General features: G+C 36.9%; 1 non-coding gene across 1 annotated transcript; it reads left to right on the plus strand.

Annotated features, from left to right (window-relative positions):
• Positions 1–824: 824 nt before the first annotated feature.
• Positions 825–932, plus strand: LOC121983520. The gene has a single exon (XR_006112566.1). It is a non-coding gene; the product is annotated as a small nucleolar RNA R71 (small nucleolar RNA).
• Positions 933–8,658: the final 7,726 nt, after the last annotated feature.

Here is an 8,658-nt window from a genome sequence, read left to right on the forward strand (position 1 = left end):
GGTTATTATTGAACCACCACACCAATCTCATATTATAATATGGGCTCCTTCTTATTATGAGTACGTTAAACTCCCTATGTTTAAGATATTGTATGCCCGTTAATTAAATGAGTTACTGATAACTCAATTAATTAACATCTAATTCCAAGAGTAGTACTACTCAACTTTATTATCATGCTGGACTAAGTGCACCTGCAGGGCTTACATGATAATTCTTATGAGCTCCTCAAGGGGACATCATCAGCCTAAATAATTAGGACACAGATTCCTTCTATAATAACAATATACCATATAAATAGTACTATTTTCCAACTCATCGGGCCTATTGATTTAACGAATAAATCTCACTCATTGATAAGTTAAAGAAATAAATACTAAGTATATGTGCTTGTTATTATATAGAGATTAAGAGGGCGCACATCCATAATAACAGAGGTTCTATTCTTTTATATAGTCAGTATAAATCAAACAACCTCAAATGGTCCTGCTCAATATACACACATAGTATACTAGTATAATTTTATAGTCAAGACAGACTAATACCAAATTACACTACAACCGTTCCAATGGTTTGTCCCAATCTATCTTGGTTGTGAGCTACTATTTATAATTTATAAGGAACCAATAACATGATCTTCTGTGTGTCACCACACACCATGCTATCTACAATATAAATTAAATGGACAACCGTATTAACATATATATATAAATATAAAATGTAAACATTTGACCAAAGTGATTCTCATTTCAAAATAGTTCAAAACAGATGTTCATACAAAAGCTAGGCTTATAGTATACATCCCAACAGCACCAACCACTTCTCGAGGCCATGATGGGGGCACTGTCTCAGCATACTCTTGAATCTGTCCCATGCTTCGAATAACGATTCTAAGTCTGCATGTTTGAAGCTTGCAATTAAATTCCTCAAGTGTGCAGTTTTACTTGGCAGGTAAAATTTATCCAGAAATTTCTGCTCACACTGCTCCCAAGATGTAATGTTGTTTGCTGGTAAAGAATTAAGCCACTACTTGGCTCTGTCTTTTAGGGAAAATCCAAAAAGAAGTAACCTTAATGTTTCTGGAGGGACCCCGTTCACTTTCATAGTACTCCAGATCTCGTAGAAAAGCTCCAAGTGATGATTGGGATCATCGTGCGGTCCTCCTCCAAATTGATTTTGATGAACCATGTGGATCACTGCAGGCTTGATTTCAAAATTGTTAGCTTCAATTGGTGGTCGGGTGATGCTAGACCGAAGCCCTCGTGCATAAGGTGTTGCGTAGTCCTTCAAAAGCTTGTCAGCCATTTCTAAAGGTTTCTTATTCTGCTTGGAGTTTTTGCAAGTTTCTTCTCCTCAAGAAAGTTCTATCAATTTCTGAATCAAACGGCAAATGTTTTCCTAAAAGATTAGCTCTTCGCATGCAAAAAAATAAGATATTGAATAATCCAAGTGCAAAATAAAAGAAAGAGTTCATATATATATATATATATATATATTCTTAATAAAGATGCAGAAAGTAAAGTGAAATAAAGAAAAACAAGGTCTAGTCTAATCCAATATGATTATCACTAATGTTATAGGCGCAGTCCCCAGCAACGGCGCTAAAAACTTGTTACGCTACCGCAAGTGCACGGATATGTCGTCAGTAATAAAAGATTATCGATCCCACGAGAACTGGTTATAAGCACTAGTGATTGTTCACGTAGAATTAGCTAAACTACCGATGGTTGTAAGTGAACTGTTTCTTGAGAAGAAAAAAACTTGGGAAGTAGATGTGAGAACCGGCGAGAGAGAGAGGGAGTTTTACTTGATTTGAGAAGAGCTCTAGGGGTTTGGTTTTGTTGTGATGGTAACTAATGTATCATGTTCTATCCTTTCCTCATTGTCAATTAACATGTATTCGTCGGAAGTTATAGCTACTACCCTTAAGCACTAAACATAGAAGATCCCTGTGAAATCCTGTTACGATTAACCCCTGTCACTAGGATGCCTTGGTAGATCACAAGAATGCAAACCTGATCGGTATCATTAAGGATAGAGATAGGGGTTTGGTTTGGTTTCTTACTTCCTTGTGGAGGAATTACCTCTCCTTTCGAGGGAGTGTCCTAGATGTCCGTGAATGGGTTACCCCTGTCACTAGGGTCCTTCGGGTATATGATCTAAGATTCTCTCTTTACGAAATTAGCAATCCCAACACAATCAATTAATACGACATGGTAAACAAGTCTCATGCATATCAAATTGAAACAAGACAAATGAAATCATTCAATGAGTGAAAGCATAAGCATGAATCTTACATCATAACCTATCCACAACTACTCCCTGATCCTAGAACAAAGAATCTACTCCATAGACGCAGGAAAAAACCCCAAAGACATAGTATAATTAGACATTCAATCCCCAGACAAGAAGAGAGAGGGAATAGAGATGCTTATTCAATGACGTCGAGTGATCTTCAGATTGATCCTTTGCTTCCGGAGTTGATGCGGTGATAGAGGTGATCTCGAATCGTCGAACAGAGGTCTGGGACGGTGTGGAACGACACCAACACTATAAGAAAAAAGCTAATAGACAATGTTTTAAAAGCGTTGTCTATGTGACTGAAAAAGCGTTGTTAAAAGCACTGTTGTTAAAAGTCTACTAAAAAACAACGCTTTAAAAGCGTTGTCGTTTGTTAAAGACAATACATAAAAAGTGTTGGCTTTGTTAAAGACAACGCATAAAAAGTGTTGCCTTTTTTAGCAAAGACAACTATTTCACAATGCATAAAAAAGTGTTGTTTTTTTAGTAAAAGATAAGAAGTTTTAAACTATTGTCTTTTAATACCAAAGACAAATAAAAGATAAATGAAAATAAATCTATTTTAATCAACAACATATTATTAAATAAATAACTAAGATCAATATAGAAATTATCATCCTTACACTTCTATAACAAACATAATTACTTGCATACAAATAAATTTTAATTAGGAGACACTAAAAACTACTTCTATCGACTACATCTTATTGCATGAACTTAAAGAATCTTGATAGATGCTACTTATCCTCTTGACTTGAATGTTCTTTACTCATTGGCTTTAACCATCTTCTCGTTTAAATCCCAAAGTCTTCTTAATAGTTCTTCGTCAAAGTACTTTCCAGTCACACCCTTGAGGTTTGGATGCAGTGCCACATAGCATGTAGTTGCTCCTCCTATAATCATTCATATTCGAGCTATTTAGCCGAAGTTTCTGAATACCTCCATTCACCATTCAAAATATCTAAAAAGACACTGCATGAAAAATTTCCAAAATCTCAATATTTAATGAAAGTCAATAGGAATAAGCAAACGATATGTGAAATTTTCACAATCTCAACTTTTATCATCCAAGAAGTCAAAACCTTATTTCAAAAAAGTTAAGAAATTAATGCATCATAACAGAGTCAACTGGAATAAAACTATCAACTAAACATAAAGGCAAACATAGAGAAAGTAAATACCTTGCAGATGACATGTAAGATTGTTTCTGTAGTCCACATGGCAAGGTCTGACTGGGATAACTAGTATCTGTTCTATGTAGTTGTTTATAGATTCACAATGTTGAGATACAGACTCAATTAAAGTTTTGTCACCCAAAACTAACTCCAGCTATGATGCAAATCCATTTTGTGGGAAAAGAAAAGAATATATGAACAAAGAAAATTCAAGTATTAGATAATAGACATGAAATATGAAATAGGAGAAAAAACAAGATTCAAAATATAAACCAATTCAGTATGCTTACACAACTTCTAGAAAAATAAAAGAACAAACAGATTCAAGATAATAAGAATTTGAGCAGACTAAATTCTTAAAAGAATTATTACAGATGAGATAATCATCCAATGACAAACTATATATGCATGTCAACAATTTGCAAGGGAAAGTAGGAAACTCACTTGTTCGTAGTCTGGATTTTTTATCCAATCTAACCTAGAGCATGGAAAGTAAAAACACATCAAGTAAATATCTAGTGAAACAAAAACTAGAGCATGTAACAAAACCTAAACTAATTGCATTCAAATAAAGAACAAACATCATGGGAACATAAATCACTAAACTAACAAGCATTACATGGAATTAAACTAAAGAAATTGTATCAACTAAAACCTATATAATAGAAGAGACATTTAATCAAATATTTGATGGGCATGAGTCAATGAAATCATAATGTGTGCAAATTGAAACATAGGAGGTCAAATTAATACAAGCACTTAACATTCACATAAAACATGACTCAACATGAAAGAAATCAAACACATAAGAAACCACAAGTGTTTATGGATGAACACAAGCTTTGGACGGATCTTGTAGATGATGGTTGTTGTAGATGGAATTAAACTAAGGAATGAAATAGTAAACCATTAAATGAAACCTAATCTAGTAAATGAAAGACAATGAAAGTAAAAAAAATCTAGTCTAACTTAAACTATGATTGCAAGGAAATTAAAGTAACATCAAGTAAGCATTGAATGAAATCTAGAGCATTAAAGAAATCTAATCTATCCTAATTGCATTCAATCTAAGGACAACTATCACTAACATTTAACCAAACAAAGCATTAAAAGAAATTAAGAAACTAAAATGCATTAATAAAGCTATAAAAGGTGTTTGGGGCATTACATCGAACAACTTGTGAGCAACATTCAACTTAAGCCTAATCTAGAGTGTCACGCCCCCAAAGGAGTCTCTGCCAGACAAAAATCCGGCAACAACTCCCCTGTACCGGTGATAATCTGAAGCATCAATACAAACAAAATACATCAGCCACATGCGGTTGGAATATTTATATACACAACCACGCAGTTATAATAACAGCCCACACGGCTGGAATGAAACAATCACAACCACGCAGTTATATATAAAAACAGCCCACACGGCTGTACTAAAAACCAACATAGCGGAAAAACGAAAACGGAAAGCTCAATACAACACAATCAACACACTGCTAGCCGGCTAGGCTTTATACAACAAATACAACACCAAAACCATAAGATAGCCACATGGCTATACACAAATACAATGCCAGAAATAAGAAAAGAATATACAAAAGAAAACAATCACGATCTTTGGATGTGACGTAGGACCCGGCAGACAGGATACTCCGAGCGACACTCCAACCATCTACCTGAAAACATAAAGATATACATGCGGTGGTGAGTATAGGTAACTCAGCGGGTAATATAAAAGATAGTGCATGGTCTATACATAAACATAGAGATCAAAGGTATACAGTCTCAGTAGGGAATTAAAGAATATGATCCTACTATCATAATGAATGCATCTGAACATATCAGACCTACTAACCTGACATACATACTATACAAACCACAACCGACATAATGATAGATACATACCCAATCTGGAATCAACACCTGGTACAATGGTCAGTAAACTCACCATATCTGCAACAGACCTACTCGTGACACATGTGCAATATAGATACGACTGTAAATACATGTAAAATAAATGACATGTATGCAGCATGACAACCATATGCAACAATCATATCGCAAACAAATGCAACATACCACAAACATATGCAACTAGTATCTACTAGGCATGTATGCAAATATATCTCCAACGATGCACTGCGCATCAAATGCAAATGTGCATGCATGCTCCATGGTCACCCCCGCCACCTCTCCAGACACCACGACCCATGTATGGCCGAGAGGCTTGGGTCCGTGACAAACCGTACAAGCCTCACGCACGTAACCGCTATAAAGCGACTGAGGCGACAGTATACTATGTAGTTATCTAACTACATAGCTAAGGGTCCCTGACCACTCACAACTCAAGCCCCCTGACTACTGTACCCTCAACTCCAGAGTGGTCGAGGCTGACAGAGTAAAAACAATGAGCAGCTGAGTAAGCGCGACATGACATAGCTCCACTCCCAGCTACCACCCTCCATCAGTGGTAGAGTGGACAGCTATAAAACTGACAACCCTCTCAACTACAAAGGAGACGATAGTCGTCAGTATGCAATGAATGATGAACATGATATATATATATATAATCATGATACAGACACCGTCATCATCCATGCAAACTCTAACTCCACATAAGCACTCCACAACATGAGTATAATCGTCATGATATATCCACACATCCCACCAAATACACGTACACAACTACATACGTATAATCAACCAAAAATCTCCACTAATCCCACTGGACACATATGCACAGAACGTAAGTACCATCAACATGTATCCTCCAATAATAAACACATCAGACCCGTGTATAAGCCATAAACATACAATCAACACGACTCCTCCAAAAGTACATAGCCAAACACGTGTGTACATACAACATGCAAATGTAGGGTCAACATGATGACTCCTAAAACACATACCAAGTTACATACAATCCACATTATATACCCAATCAGCATGGTAATACTAACAGCCCGACAATCCCTACAAGACCTACTCTACACATGTAATCACAACAGAGTAGATATCAAGAGTTGAGACTATATATGAATTAAATAGATCATCTCTAAGCTCAAGCAAAAGTAACAAGCAGGAAAAATATCAACCGAACACGATATAAGGTAACGTACCCTAATCCATCAAATAACAACCATGCACTAAGCTCAAAGAAAATCTACATAGAGACAAAGGAAGAAATACCCGCCTTTATCTGTCGACCATGTCAAAATAAATCTCACATCGTGATGAACGTCCCATATCAAAATCCTGCATAAATCAACACATATATTTCATTTAGCTAAATTCATATGAATTAAATAGCTAAATAAAAGCCCCTAATCCAATTAGGATCATTCTAATCAAATTTGATCCCTGACTAATCCTCCAAATAATCCTTAATCACCATATCCGATAACCTAACCAACAATCAATCCAATAATCCAAAGAATGATCACATAACAATCTATATCAACCAATCACCATATCCACAAATTCCAACCTAATACAAACCCCAATCAATCAACACATACCAATAACGATCATGTTTATCTCCACCTAATGATCCAAATCCAATACGGTAATAAATCCATCCTTAATCCACTCCTTCTAAAACCAAACATAATCTAAAATCTATTAATCAATCAATTGTATCATCTCTATTAAACATCCAACATCAATCTTACATAATCCATCTACTTCAATTAATCCAACCCAAAATTAATCACCACTGACCATCACACTAATCAAATCCAATCATCCATAATCATCTCATTATCTCTTATCAATATGAATTAAATCAATACATCTACTCACCACAAATAAATCTAAACAAGAATAACAAACCCCTACAAGCCATAAAAAAACCTAATTTAGCGATATACTAATGAGAAAATCAAAAGTACATCATCAAAATACACTCACCTAGAGATAAGGCAGCTAATCCAATAGTTAGCAGCCTTTCTTTCACTGTCCGGAAGCTACGAAGAACACTACCACCAAATTCCTTCCAAGATCAAATCCAGAATCCAACTATAGAGAAATTGGTTTACTGAAACCCTAATAAACAGAACCATACTCACCTCCATCAAGCCTCTACTTCTTCACCGCAACCTTAGCAGCCGCAAGAATTGGAGGAGGACAGTGATCGGCACAGGGGAAGATCCACAATATTGATCCAACTCCTCCTCCTAGTCAAGATCAGCTAGCAAGAATCACAAAGGGAAACTGATCTTTGAAATCACACAATTCCGGATGAAGCTTACCTTGAATCGATCACTTCCAAGTGATGTCGCCCACTTCGATCAAGCAATCGTGGAGCAACCGACCACTCACCATCAACAGATCGAGAAGGAGAAATGAATGGAATAAACCTGTTGGAACCAACGCAAGTCCATTCCGCGCGTGCCCTAGCCCCCCTGCCAAGTCGCTGTCGTGCGCACAAGCCTAACCGAAGAGAGGATCGCTCCGGCGGAGATGGTCAGAACCGTCAAGATCCGACGATGCCTTCCCTCCGACGACGTGTGATGACAAGATCACGGTGGAAGAAGCCTCTCCGTCGCCGTCGAGTCGTCTGCCCACGAGAGAGCGCAATCGGGAGAGAGGAAGCCGAGAGGTGAGGAGGAAGATCCGACCACTTGTTTTCCCTTCAAAGCTCCGGTGGTTGCTTGCGCCGGTGACATCGAGAGGCGAAGGGGAGAAATCGCCGGAGAGGGAAAGCTCGGGCAGAGGAGTTATCGGGGAAGGAAGGTAATTGGATTAGGGATCGGCGTTTGGGAAAAGAAAAAGAAAAGAAATATAAATAAATCCAACATTTCCTCACTTAAATGGGGTATCCCAAACAGGCTTTATCCGAACCCATAAATTCGTCCCCGCAAAACTCGTCATACGAGCTCCGAAAAATTCCCAGAAAAATTTCTAAAAATTTCGGAAAAATTCTATAAGGCTATTTCTCCAGCAACCTTATTTTATAATTATTATTTAGTATCGTATTTTACATAGAGAATCTAGAACATGGGAACTTGAATTCAATTACAATCAACAATCATTCAAAACATAAAAAACCAAAGAAGCAATCAACAATCAAAGAAATAGGCCAATAATGGTGACAAAGAAGTTGTTGTTGGATACTTGAAGAAGATCGGATCTGATCAGAAGTTGGAGCTTGTTCTATCCAGATCTAATCCGGATGAAGGATGCTCG

This window comes from Zingiber officinale, chromosome 5A, assembly GCF_018446385.1.
Source record: "Zingiber officinale cultivar Zhangliang chromosome 5A, Zo_v1.1, whole genome shotgun sequence".
NCBI lineage: Eukaryota > Viridiplantae > Streptophyta > Magnoliopsida > Zingiberales > Zingiberaceae > Zingiber > Zingiber officinale.